Source organism: Piliocolobus tephrosceles, chromosome 21, assembly GCF_002776525.5.
Source record: "Piliocolobus tephrosceles isolate RC106 chromosome 21, ASM277652v3, whole genome shotgun sequence".
NCBI classification, from domain to species: Eukaryota; Metazoa; Chordata; class Mammalia; order Primates; family Cercopithecidae; genus Piliocolobus; species Piliocolobus tephrosceles.
The window spans coordinates 30,238,460-30,253,370 of record NC_045454.1 but is presented as its reverse complement, the minus strand read 5'-3'; the positions used below and the strand labels follow the sequence as shown (position 1 = coordinate 30,253,370).

General features: G+C 40.3%; 1 pseudogene; it reads right to left on the bottom strand.

Moving 5' to 3' along the window:
• LOC111529531 overlaps window positions 1–14,698 on the bottom strand; it is a 15,438-nt pseudogene extending 740 nt beyond the window's left edge.
• Between the last annotated feature and the right edge of the window lie 213 nt (window positions 14,699–14,911).

Here is a 14,911-nt window from a genome sequence, read left to right as displayed (position 1 = left end):
ATGTTTGGTTAGAACGCAGGATTGGCTAAATGCTTTGCCACATTCTTCACATTTGTAGGGTCTCTCTCCAGTGTGCATCCTTTCATGTCTGGTTAGGGTTAAAGATTGGCTAAAAGCTTTGCCACATTCTTCACACCTGTAAGTCTTCTCTTCAGTGAGAGTTATCTTATGTGTAGTAAGATCTGAGGTTTGATTAAAAGCTTTGCCATATTCTTCATATTTGTAGGGTTTCTCTTCAGTATGAATTTTCTTATGATTAGTGAGGGTTGAGGACCAATTAAATGTTTTTCCACATTCTTTACATTGGTAAAACTTCTCTGTAGTATAAATGCTTTTATGCTGGGTTATGTGTGAAAGCCTGCAAAATGATTTGACACATTTTTTACATTTGAAAGTTTTCTTTCCAGTGTGTCTGTCTGAATTTAAAAATTTATATAAGACTTTCGAACATTTACCACATTGAAATACTTTTCTCTGGGTAGTTATGAAACACTGGTTAAGTTCATTATAACCTTCTTCATGCACCTTACACTCATCCACACTTTTACAGCCTTTTCTTAACTGTAAATTCTCATGTTCACATTTTTCATATCTTCTCAGTATTACTTTTTGAAAAGAATCTTCCATGCCCTGCTCTGGCCAAAGGTTTTGAGCAAAGTGAGGACATATACCTGAAAAATAAATAAATAAATTACTCCACTTACTCCCATGAATATAGTTTTAAAATCTTACCTTTAAATTTATACAAACTACATAAACAAGATGGCTTTGCAATATACCACAAGCCCTAATTCTTTCACAGACATATGAATGTAACAAAAACATAGAGATCAAAGTACATCTGTGGTAAATTTATAAATGAATTAAGTGTGTTCAGTGTCCCAGAAAAGCACAACGCAAAAAACCACATAGAAGAGCCGGACGCGGTGGCTCAAGCCTGTAATCCCAGCACTTTGGGAGGCCGAGACGGGCGGATCACGAGGTCAGGAGATCGAGACCATCCTGGCTAACACGGTGAAACCCCGTCTCTACTAAAAAATACAAAAATCTAGCCGGGCGAGGTGGCGGGCGCCTGTAGTCCCAGCTACTCAGGAGGCTGAGGCAGGAGAATGGCATGAACCCGGGAGGCGGAGCTTGCAGTGAGCTGAGATCCGGCCACTGCACTCCAGCCTGGGTGACAGAGCCAGACTCCGTCTCAAAAAAAAAAAAAACCACATAGAAGAAAAAGAAAGTCTGTTAAATTTACCCAACACAGCTTTTCCTGCTTCCCACTATAACACAGTGCCTTTAGAAGTAAATTGCCAACTCTTGGTTTTTGTTTTAAAAGAAAGGAAAAATACTGACACATTCTTTGTCATTGTCATTTCTGGCTTTTAGGGGCTTTTCCTGAAATTGGTTTCTGTCACTCATGACATAAAGTTCTGAAAGAAATGGTGGTATGTTTTGAAATGAGAGTTTGAGTCTGCTGAGACTAAAGAATAATGTTACAGCAGCAGAGACTGCAGTACCACAGAAAAGGAACAGGTGTAGCATTTGATTACTAACTCCTACAAAGTAACAACGGTAAGCTTTCTTAACTAAAAAATAAACAGAAAACGTCAGACAACATATATTATAAGAACATGTTTGAGAAACTCCCATAATCATGATCCAAGACAATTGTTTTCGGACAATTTCAGGACAAAACTACATTATAAAGATTTTGACAGGTAGCTTTTTTTAAGGTAAAAAACTGAAAGATTATTATATGTACAAAATAGGGCAATATCATCCCAACAGAAATATCATAAAATCTTCTGAAAGAAAACATAAAAATATTAGATGTATACATTAAGAATTGACAATAAATTGAATAATACTCACTGATTAAAACAGGAACAGACAACTATGGAAAATCAGAAAAATGAGGGTGAGAACAAAAATATTTAACATTTCAAAGAAAACAAAAAAGTGGAGGTAAAAAATACAGATGAAAACTGACAGATCCCAAAAGCAAGAAAAAATGATGTAAAAGCAAAGAAGCTCAACAAACTAGGATCAAAGAAAGATACTTATAACAAGCACATACATAAACACAATTTCAAAAGTCACAAAGATTATCTTTGAAGCTGCAAGATAAAAGGGAAGTGCCAAACCAGGTGTAGTGGCTCACACCTGTAATCCAGGCACTTTGGGAGACTGAGGATGGCAGATCACCTGAGGTCAGGGGTTCAGGACAAGCCTGGCCAACATGCAGAAACCCCATCTCTACTAAAACTACAAAATTTAGCCGGGTGTGGAAGTGCATGCCTATAATCCCAGCTACTCAGGTGGCTGAGGCTGAAGAACCGCTTGAACCTGGGAGGTGGGGGTTTCAGTTAGCTGATGTCACACCACTACACTCCAGCATGGCTGGGGGATAGAGTGAGGCTCTGTCTCCAAAAAAAAATTAAAAAAAAGAAAAGAAAAAAGTAGTGTCCCATTTACATAGTCTTATGAGATAACCAGTGAACTGTTAACAAAATTTTGCAGGCCATAAGGGAACTAACTGTGTGATGTAATCATAAAAATAGTTGTGAAAAAAACAGCTATTGAGAATACCATCAGCGAATCTTTCCTGCCAAAAAAAAAAACCTTCCATGGTAAACAAATTCTAAAAAAGTGTATTGGAACTGCATATACCCTACATATAAAGGGTGCTGAAAATAGTTTCTTCTACTGAAAATAACATTAATTTAAAAAAAAACCATATAATCATATAAAAATACATTATTTTCTAGAAAAAAATATGCAAATACACAATAGTAGAATTTCTTAACAGTATCCTAGTGGTGCAGAAAACATTTTTAATTATTCTCTGAAATTAGTAAGAAAAAAGCATAGAAATTATTATAAACATCTGTTAATGAATATACAACATAATAAGATATAATTAGCAATATCAATGCCAACTTTGAGGGAAGATGTAATAAAAAAGAATTTTTATATGCAACTTATTATTTTGCCAAAATAAATATACTGTTGTATTTTTCAGAAGTGATATGTAATCCCCAAAGTACTATAAAAGTTTCTGTATAAATATAGAAAAGAGGCTGGGCGCTGTGGTTCATGCCTATAATCCTAGCACTTTGGCGGGGCCAAGGCAGGTGGATCACGAGGTCAAGAGTTTGAGAACAGCTGAGCGCGGTGGCTCCAGCCTGTAATCCCAGCACTTTGGAAGATCGAAAGGGGCGGATCATGAGGTCAGGAGATCGAGACCATCCTGGCTAACACGGTGAAACACCGTCTCTACTAAAAAAATACAAAAAACTAGTCGGGGGAGGTGGTGGGCGCCTGTAGTCCCAGCTATTCGGGAGGCTGAGGCAGGAGAATGGCTTAAACCCGGGAGGCGGAGCTTGCAGTGAGCCGAGATGGCGCCACTGCACTCCAGCCTGGGTGACAGAGCGAGACTGTCTCAAAAAAAAAAAAAAAAAAAAAAGGTTTGAGAGCACCCTGGCCAACATGGTGAAACCCCATCTCTACTGAAAATGCAAAAATCAGCCAGGCATAGTGGCACACGCCTGTAGTCCCAGCTACTCAGGAGGCTGAGGCAGGAGAATCGCTTGAACCCAGGGGGCAAAGGTTGCAGTGAGCCAAGATCCCGCCACTTCACTACAGCCTGGGCCTGAGAGCGAGACTCCGTCCAAAAAAAAAAATTTGTACGCAACTTATTTTTTTTAACAGATTAAAACATGTTGTTGTATATTTTAAGTTTATATGTAATCCCCAAAGTACCACGAAAATATTTGTATAAATACACAAAAGAGGCTGGGTGTGGTGGGAGGCAGAGGTTGCAGTGAGCTGACATCACACCATTGCACCAGCCTGGACAACAAGAGCAAAACTCCATCTTCAAATAAAAAAAAAAAAAGAAAAAAGAAGGAAAGAAAAAAAAGAAAAGAAAACAAAAGATAAGAAAATAAATGAAATCATATAAATACAAACATCAAAAAGACAAAGATGGAAAGAGAATAAGAGACACGGCCGGGCGCGGTGGCTCAAGCCTGTAATCCCAGCACTTTGGGAGGCCGAGACGGGCGGATCACGAGGTCAGGAGTTCGAGACCATCCTGGCTAACACGGTGAAACCCCGTCTCTACTTAAAAAAAAACACAAAAAGCTAGCCGGGCGAGGTGGCTGGCGCCTGTAGTCCCAGCTACTCGGAAGGCTGAGGCAGGAGAATGGCGTAAACACGGGAGGCGGAGCTTGCAGTGAGCTGAGATCCGGCCACTGCACTCCAGCCCGGGCGACAGAGCGAGACTCCATCTCAAAAAAAAAAAAAAAATAAAATAAATAGAGAATAAGAGACACAGATGCAAGAATCAAATGAAATACTTAACAAAATAATAGTCTTTCTCTTTCAGAAAATTATATATATATATACATATATATATATAAAGTTAACTTTTAAATTCAGACATACTTTCAACAAATAGTTTTATTAAGCCAAGATATATCTTGCCTTTCTACAAGAGTCAGTTGAAATCTAATGATAAAGGCTGGGCATGGGGGCTCTTGTCTGTAATCCCAGCACTTTGGGAGGCTGAGGAAGATGGATCATGAGGTCAGGGGTTTGAGACCAGCCTGGCCAACCTGCTGAAATTCCATCCCTATTAAAAATACAAAAATTAGTTGGGCGTGGTGGCAGGTACCTGTTATCTTAGCTATTCAAAAGGCTAGGGCAGGAGAATCACTCGAAACTGGAAGGCGGAGGCTGCAGTAAGCCGAGATTGTGCCACTGCACTTCCACCTGGGTGAAAGAGCAAAACTCCATCTCAAGAAAAAAGAAAAAAAAAAAAAAAAAGAAATCTAATGATTAAAAAAGACTGGAAGTGGCAGGATGAAAGTAGACATTCCATGCAACATTAATCAAATGAGGGCAGATACACTAAAAATAATCATACACAAGCTACATCTTAAGTCAAAAAGTGTAATATTTTATAAAATGTACTTGAAATTGAAACTCCAAAGAAACAAAGAGGGACATCAAAAAATAATAGATTCATTCACTGGGAACCTATGACAAGTAAGTGTGTGTGTGTGTGTGTGTGTGTGTGTGTGTGTCTCACATTAGGGTTCCAAATATATGAAGCAAATATTGACAGAGTGGAAGAAACACACAGAAAGCAATATAATTATAGAAACAAATACCACACTTTCTGCAATAAAAATAAGAAAAGAAGGTAAATAAGGGAACAGACTACGTAAAGGCAGTTAAAACAATTATTCCAAACAGAGTTATGGAGAACACTCCTCAACAACATCAGAATACACACCCTTCTCAATAGCTCATACAACATTTCCCTTGATAAACCACATCTTTAGCCAAAAAGGAAGTCATATCAAAATTTTTAAAAGTAAACTTCTATGAACTACTTTCTATGATCAAAATGGAATGAGAGCATACACCCATATGAGAAAAAAACTGAAAAATTTACAAATATATAGAAATTTACACACTCTTGAGTGTGCTCTTATACAAAGGTTGAAATAGTTAAATCGTGAAGAGGTCCATCCTTCTCAGTGCAATCTACATATTTAATGCCATGTTTTCCAAAATTACTCATTACATTCTTAAAGAAATAGAAACAGCAACCCCAAAAGTATATAGAATCCCAAGAGACAATAAAGTACACAATAATCTTCAAAACAAAAAAAAGAAAGAAAAGAAAAAAGAAACAATGCTGGTGGCATTAAAGTTCTTAATTCAAAACACATTATAAAGCTACAAAATTAAAACAATTTGGTATGAGTATAAAGGTAAAAAAGTGGACTAATAAAATAGAATGCAGCACATAAACTTTCACATATATGGTCATATAAGGAGTCATTTACATACCCATAATTATTGCAGCATTGTTACTCTAAGACAATAGGTGAAAGCAATGCAAATTTCTTTCACCAAGTCATTTAGTAGACATAATTTGAAATATAAAAATTCTGAGGCCGGACGCAGTGACTCAAGCCTGTAATCCCAGCACTTTGAAAGGCCAGCAGATGACCTGAGGTTGGGAGTTCAAGACCAGCCTGACCAACATGGCAAAATGCCATCTCTACTAAAAATACAAAATTAGCTGGGCCTGGAGCCACATGCCTGTAATCCCAGGTATTTGGGGGACTGACGCAGGAGAATCGCTTGAACCTGGGAGGCAGAGGTTGCGGTGAGCCAAGATTGCACCATTGCACTCCAACCTGGGCAACAAAGGTGAAACTCCACCCAAAAAAAAAAAAAAAAAAAAAAATTCTGGACTATTACTCAGTATTCAAAAAGCAGGAAATATTCTACCAACCATAAATATAAATCTTGATGGCATTATGCTAAATAAAATGAGCCAGCCACAAGAAGACAGAGATTGTATGAGATATATGAAGAAGTTACACTCTTAGAAACAAGAGAGTGGTATTTGCAAAGTGCCATAAAACAGAAAAAATTGGGGCCATGCATGGTGGATCACACCTGTAATCCCAGCACTTTGGGAGGCTGAGGCAGGTGAATCATCTAAGGTCAGGAGTTTGAAACCAGCCTGGCCAACATGGCGAAACCCCATGTCTACTAAAAATGCAAAATTTAGAAAGGCATGGTAGTGGGCACCTGTAGTCCCAGCTACTCAGGAGCCTGAGGCACTAAAATTGCTTGAACCTGGGAGGTGGAGGATGCAGTGAGCTGAGATCGCACCACTGCACTGCAGTTAGGGTGACAGAGCAAGACTCCATCTCCAAAAAAAAGGAAAACTTGGTAGTGGTTTAATATGTATTAAGATTTAGCTTTGCAAGATAAAAACATTTTAGCAATATGTTACGTGACATTGTCAAGATAATTAACATGACTAAACTGAATATTTAAAAATATTTTCTGGGCCGGGCGCGGTGGCTCAAGCCTGTAATCCCAGCACTTTGGGAGGCCGAGACGGGCGGATCACGAGGTCAGGAGATCGAGACCATCCTGGCTAACATGGTGAAACCCCGTCTCTACTAAAAATACAAAAAACTAGCCGGGCGAGGTGGCGGGCACCTGTAGTCCCAGCTACACGGGAGGCTGAGGCAGGAGAATGGCGTAAACCCGGGAGGCGGAGCTTGCAGTGAGCTGAGATCCAGCCACTGCACTCCAGCCTGGGCGACAGAGCAAGACTCCGTCTCAAAAAAAAAAAAAAAAATTTTCTGGTAAATTTTGTTATTTTTTTGACAAGTAAAAATAAACAATAATACCTAAAAGAGATAGAGTTATGAAAGTTTTAAATTATAGTCAAATCCAAGTGTTTCTCCCACACAAAATTCATAAAGATTCACAAATAAGATGTTGAAATTACAAGAATTTTGACTTCTCATCTACACAGGATTAGAAAACCATTCAAAACAATCCTAAACAACAAATATACAAGTTATAAAAAAACTCAAGGATAACATTTATACAGGCAAACAAACAGAGATAATTCTATTGGAAAAAGACATGGCTAATTCATATATGATTTTGCTCCAAAATGTGGTAAATTGTACAAAGTTAAATATTGGCATGCACAATTATAATATATACTAAAAAATCAAAATTAACAGACGTGTGGTGGCATACCCTCAAATATATAACAAAAAAAGTAAAATTGCAAAACAAAATTAAAACATGGAATGTAAAACTTACTAGATACAATTAGATCAATATATTCATTAAAGAAATCTTAGAAAAAGAATATGGAAAAAAATAATACAGAGGTTACTCGAAGATAAAGAAAGGCTGAGGACTTCCCAAATTTTGAGGTAATAAAAGGAAACCCCGTGTCTACTAAAAAAAAGTAATACAAAATTAGCCAGGTGTGGTGGCACATGCCTGTAATCCCAGCTACTCAGGAGGCTGAGGCAGGAGAATTGGTTGAACCTGGGAGGCAGATCTTGCATGGCCAGGTGTGGAGGCTTATGCCTGTAATCCCAATACTCTGGGTGGCTGAGTCAGGCAGATCACAAGGTCCAGACCATCCTGGCCAACATGTTGAAACCCTGTCTCTACTAAAAGTACAAAAATTAGCCAGGCATGTTGGTGTTTGCCTGTAGTTCCAGCTACTCAGGAGGCTGAGGCAGGAGAATTGCTGGAACCTGGAAGCAGAGGCTGTAGTGATCCGAGATCATGCCACAGCACTCCAGCCTGGCGACAGAGCAAGACTCCATCTCAACACATACAGACATACAGTTATCCTTACCTAGGAAAGCCAGGTTTCTGTAGTTTTCTAACATCACATTCCTATATAAATTTTTCTGTGCAGTGTCCAGGCATCGCCACTCCTCCAGAGAGAATTCTATGGCCACATCTCTAAATGTCAACAGTCCCTGGAAGATGCACACAAACACACCTATTTACAAAGTGGCTATGGGCAGAATTTTTTATTTGACTCAAGGTAAAATCAAAAAGTGAATAGAACTTGTTCTGACTTATAAGAGTGGCTGAAATTATTCCATAAAATAATTGTCAACACACAAATATTTTCTAATGCATTCTCTAACTCTGAGAGAAGAGAGTGGCATAATATCCATAATATCAGTGTATATATTTGTCTGAATGATCAAGTGTAAAATTGAGGGCATAAACACAAACATGTACATTTTTGAGTGCTATATTTACATAATACAGAATGAGTTGTGTATATTTTTCAGATGAAAAAGACATAGTTGTTTTTATTTTTCAGACAAAACAGATATGTTCAGTTAGAAGGTACCATTCAAATTTTAATGTGTACAATAAACTGGACATCTTGTTAATGCAGATTATCTTTTCAGGAGATCTGAAATAAAGTCTGAGTTACTGAATCTCTACGAAGCTCACCAGTAATGCCAATGTTTTGGCCCCAAAAGACTATTTTTGTCAAACATCCAGTAAGTGGAAGAGCCTGTGTTTGTGTTTTTTTTTTTCTAGCCTATAAACAATGATGAGAGCTTTCGTTTACCAAAGATAAATGCAAAAAAAACTTTAAAAAAAGGGTAGCTGCCAATTAAATGTGATGGTTTATGCACATCAGCTGCATAAAGATACCTAATGATAAAGAGAAAAATCTATAGAGAAAAAATCTGTGAGAGCTTATTAAGTGAGTTATTAACATCAACTGCACCAGGACAAGTTTTTATAGTGTGCAGATACACCCAGAAGGACACAGCATCACTACTGAAATATTGCCCCCACTAAAGTCAGTTACAGTCTGAATTTAACCGTAAGAAAACATCATTTTTGTGGAAAGTTCAAGATATGGCTATCTTCCATGTTCCACAATTTTTAATAATGATTTTAAGTACTCTTTCTTTAGTACCCTAATAAGCAGGTATCTCCTGATAGTTTTTTCAGAACTTTCTGGGTAATAAATACCATCCTGTTTAAACTAGCATTTTCTTAATCGTGTAATGCATAGATGTTGAATACAGTAAGAAATTCTTCTTCGGAAGTTCAGCTTGCTTAAGTTTCTTTGTCCTTTTTTCCCTTGCTTTCAAGGCCAGACTTCCTTACTCTCCGTGTTTCCCCTGCACTGGTAAACAACCTTCTAGCCAGTTCTTATCTTTGGAGCCCACATTCCACATCTGCTACCCACTCTGTGAATTATCTCTCCTATGGCAACAGCTACTTCCCATGAAACTGATCTTCCTGCCTTCCCACCAGTATAAACCGCATTCCTGTACTTTTCAAATTAGCCAACCAGGTTTAGCTTAGATTGTGCCATCCAACCCCATCCAACCGAGGCAGGACACATTAAGAAAAACAAGCTGCATTAGAGGTAGTAACCCCCCCCACTTTCCTTGTTCATGTGTACTCTCATGGCAACCAGAACTAAGAGGGACCCACTCCTGCACCTTAAGCTTTAATTTCCATTTCAGAGTTACTACAGTCAGAATTTCTTGGTTTTTGAAATTAAAACTGTTAGAAAAATTCAGCAAAATTACTCACAGTGTTGCATGTAAGGGAAGAACATTTTAAGGTACTTATATTTTATGCCTCAGTAAGAAAAGCAAAAGTATTTCTTTCAGACAATATATGTATAATTTTATTATTTATATTAAAAATCATGTAGTAATCAAGGCACAATGGCTCACGCCTGTAATTTCAGGACTTTGGGAGGCCGAGGTGGGTGGATCACTTGAGGTCAGGAGTTTGAGACCAGTCTGGCCAACGTGGTCAAACCCCATCTCTACTAAAAATACAAAATTTGGCCAGGCTCCTGTAATTTCAACTACTCAGAAGACTGAGGCAGGAGAATCGCTTGAACCTAGGAGGTGTAGGTTGCAGTGAGCTAAGATTGCACCATTGCACTCCACCCTGGGCAACAAGAGCAAAACTGTGTCTCAAACAAACAAACAAAAAAATTAGTCACATGGGAACACTTCTGGGAGGCACCAAATTTCATCACATAAAATTGAGCCTTAATCTCAAAAATCAAAGTAACAGGATATAGGGCCGGGTCAGGCCAGGTGGCTTACACCTGTAATCTCAGCACTTAGGGAGGCTGAGGTAGGCAGATCACTTGAGGTCACGAGTTTGAGCCCAGCCTGGCCAACATGGTGAAACCCCATCCATACTAAAAATACATAAATTAGCTGAGTGTGATGGCATGTGGCTGTAGTTTCAGTTACTCAGGAGGCTGAGGCAGGAGAATCTCTTGAACTTGGGAAGCGGAGGTTGCAGTGAGCTAAGACTGCACCATTGTACTTCAGCCTGGGCATTGCTGTGAGACTCTATCTTAAACACACACACACAATAAAACAGGATATAGAACAAAGATATTCACTGTCAAAAATTTACACTGCTCCGAAAAGGAACTGAAGTTTTCAGGAATCTATGTAACTCACCAATTATCTACCATTTTTTTTGTGGAAATGTATTCACTGTCTACAGCTGAAATTGAAGAGGGATTTTTTCTTTATTTTTTTTTCTTGGTAGCTACCATTCTAAAAGCTAGATGGAATTCTGTTTGAAATCACTCAGCCATAAAAAAACACACCTGAGAATATTTCCAAAACCTCTGAGTAAAAAAAAGTGAAAATTTTCAACAAATAAATTATTAGATATTAATGTTTTTGAAACTCACCTCTTTTATGCTCTTATATTTTCTTATCTTTCAAGCTCTACTAATAAAATGCAATATATAGTTAAAAAACTGAGGTCAGCTGAGCACAGTGGCTCAGGCCTGTAATCTCAGCACTTTGGAAGGCCCAGGCATGTGTCACTTGAGGTCAGAAGCTTGAGACTATCCTGGCTAACATGGTGAAACTCCGTCTCTACTAAAAATACAAAAACTAGCTGGGCGTGGTGGTGCACACTTGTAGTCCTAGCTACTTGGGAGGCTGAAGGAAGAGAATCACTTGAAATTGGGATTTGGAGGTTGCAGTGAGCTAAGATGGCACCACTTCACCCCAGCCTGGGTGAGAGAGGGAAAGTCTGTCTTTAAAAAAAAATAATAATAATAAACCTCAGGTCAAAATAAGTGAACAAATCTTTTCAAGATACAGATATGTCTTACTCAAGTGTCAAGTCAGGCCATTCAATTACTTGAGTGTCCCACCCCATCCTGCTCACTTAATTACTCAATAACCCCTCTCAGGAGACTGAACTATGCCCCAGTGAGTGCCCTGGGCACATTTTACTCCACAAGTTCTTACACCATCTCAATGGAGTCAGATTTTTGGGGTTTGGTAGTTTTTTTTTTTTTTTTTCCAGGAGATTTTTTTACTATTTTTCTTGCACTATTTTTCTGTCCCCTAAAGGAATTCAGAATGCAGAAATTATTTTTCTCCTCAATACTAGTATCTGATTGGCTGACCAGCAATGTGTCTCCAAGAAACAAAAGTTAAGCTGGGTGAAGACAATATTAATGTCTCAAGGGGTTAACTTAGAAAAAAAAAGCAGCAGGAAATGCCTCTTAGCCTCAGGGCATCCACCTGCACACTTGAGAAGCTACACTTCTCAGGACTATACCTCAGGTTGTCCTATGAGAGAATATGACCCAGAAGCTGATATTCACTAGACACTGTAGCAGACATAGCCATGGTGGGTGTCGAGGTTTATCCCCACACAGTACTGAAACCCAGGTCCAAGAAAAACTGAAGGGTGGAGTACTGAAACCCAGGTCCAAGAAAAACTGAAGGGTGGGCCGGACGCGGTGGCTCACGCCTGTAATTCCAGCACTTTGGGAGGCCAAGGTGGGCGGATCACAAGGTCAGGAGATCAAGACCATCATGGCTAACACAGTGAAACCCCGTCTCTAATACAAAAAAAAAAAAAAAAATTTACCAGGCGTAGTGGCAGGCACCTGTAGTCCCAGCTACTTGGGAGGCTGAGGCAGGAGAATGGCCTGAACCTGGAGGTGGAGCTTGCAGTGAGCCGAGATCACGGGTCACTGCACTCCAGCCTGGGTGATAGAGCAAGACTCTGTCTCACAAAAAATAAAAAATAAAAATAAAATACTGAAGGGTGACTGAAGACACATCACCCTATAAAGTTTCAAAAGGAAAACCTGACCAAAAACATTCTGATATCTGTGTCTAGTGAAAGTAGAAGAAAAAAATGCACAGAGATATTTTACCATACAGTGTCAGGACATTATTCTTTGCTTTTTTCTCATAGGAAATATTTTTTTTTTAAATCTTTTTAAATGTGCCATCAAATGCTTTGTCAAAAAATGATTAATAGGCCAGGTGTGGTGGCTCATGTCTGTAATTCCAGCTCTTTGGGAGGCTGAGGCAGGCAGATCGCTTAAAGCCAGGAGTTTGAGACCAGCCTGGCCAATATAGTGAAACCCCATCTCTACTAAAAATACAAAAATTAGCCAGGCGTGGTGCTGGGCAACTGTAATTCCAGCTACTTGGGAGGAGACAAGAGAATCGTTTGAGCCTGGGAGACAAAGCCTGCAGTGAGCCAAGGTTGCGCCACTGTACTCCAGCCTGGGTAACAGAGCAAGGCTCCATCTCAAAAATTAAAAATAAAAAGAATTACTTAAAATAGGTATCAAAATGTATACTAAAGGATAAATAGTTGATAAAGTGCATTAAGGTGGGAAAATTGGCATTTGGGAATGTCAGACCAAACTGGAAATTTAGTATTTTTCTGCAAGCCAGAGTTAGACTGGAGGAATAGGGGATAAGGGGTAGACCTGAGGCCCTTCTTGGGATACTAGTGAAAATTTCAGGGAAAAATCAGTCCTCTGTGGAGTGTGAAAATCATTAAGTGGCAGGAAATTAGATTGAGGTGGCTCTAGTCCCCGGATTTCTACTTCTAAAAAAAGTCTAAACTCAAGACCATTTTCTGGTAAATTACTACATTGGCGGAAACAAGCCTCGGGTTTAACCAACTATAAACTGCCAATTAAGCTCTGATTACATAACCAGGATATTTCCACCTTGATTTTAAAAATTAAGAAACTAGGCCGGGCGCGGTGGCTCAAGCCTGTAATCCCAGCACTTTGGGAGGCCGAGACGGGCGGATCACGAGGTCAGGAGATCGAGACCATCCTGGCTAATACGGTGAAACCCCCGTCTCTAATAGAAAATACAAAAAACTAGCCGGGCGACGAGGCGGGCGCCTGTAGTCCCAGCTACTCGGGAGGCTGAGACAGGAGAATGGCGTGAACCCGGGAGGCGGAGCTTGCAGTGAGCTGAGATCCGGCCAAAGTACTCCAGCCTGGGCGGCAGAGCAAGACTCCGTCTCAAAAAAAAAATAAAGAAATAAATAAATAAAAATTAAGAAACTAGGGCAGGCGTGGGGCTCACGCCTGTAATCCCAACACTTTGAAAGCCTGAGGTGGGTGGATCACCTGAGGTCAGGAGTTCAGGACCAGACTGGCCAACATGGTAAACCCCTCCCTCCGTCTTTACTAAAAATTTAAAAAATGGCCAAGTGTGGTGGCGGGCGCCTCTAGTCCCAGCTACTACGGAGGCAGAGGTTGCAGTGAGCCGAGATCACGCCACTGGACTCCAGCGTAGGCAACAGAGTTGAGACTGCCTCAAAAAAAAAAAAAGAAAAGAAAAACAAAACAACAACAAAAAGTACATCACAGTACCTAGCCAATTACTCAATTTGCTTTTTATCACGAACCTTATAAAAGTATTTCCTTCAAGCCCCTTCCATGGATTACAAATTACAAACCACAGCCGGGTGCTCTAAATTATTTAACATTTTCGCGGTGACACCATACATTTTTAACAGGAAAAAAGAAAGCCTGGGAAGCCTATGGACAAAAACTCTTCCCATTCATGAACCCGCACCCCGAGTCAGGACTCTGCCCTAACGTTCCTCCTCCATGGTGTCTGCACAATCTGGGAGAGACGCGGGGCTACTGGTGCAGAACTGCCCAGAGAGGACTCCAGGCCAGGGCACAATCACTACACAGGGTAGAGACAGGACGCCCGGAGGCCCAGCTGCCAGCGCAGCCGCCATCTTATGGCTGAAGGGGACTCTGAGGCCAAGCTGGACAAGGAGAACTCGGGGCGAACATTGTGGAGCTGACTGCAGGGAGGCCTGAGTCCGGCCACAGCCGCTTCCCACCGGTTCCAACCAGCCCCGTTCCCTCTCTCGGGATGTCGGACCGGCCCTCTCACCATTTCTAGGCTTCCAGGGGGTCCTGACTTCCTAGTTGTGGATCTCCAATAACTGTAGGTCACAGGGCCACAGAGGCTGGGCCTCTAGAAGCAGAAGACAAAGAGCGGCGAGCACAAGACTTGGATCTCCTGCTGCAGTGAGAGAGAAAGGCCCCCGCCAAATCCCGGAAGCCGCCCTGTTCGCTCCAGCTGTGTGCCTGATTGGACAGTTCCCAGGACAGCGTCCCTGATTGGATAACGTTTAAGACCCCGCCTTCTCGGGCCCTGAGTGACAGCAGATGTGATTAGAGGTTGGGCTGAATGAAGAAAGATTCACAGCCTCAGCTGCAGCCTTTTCA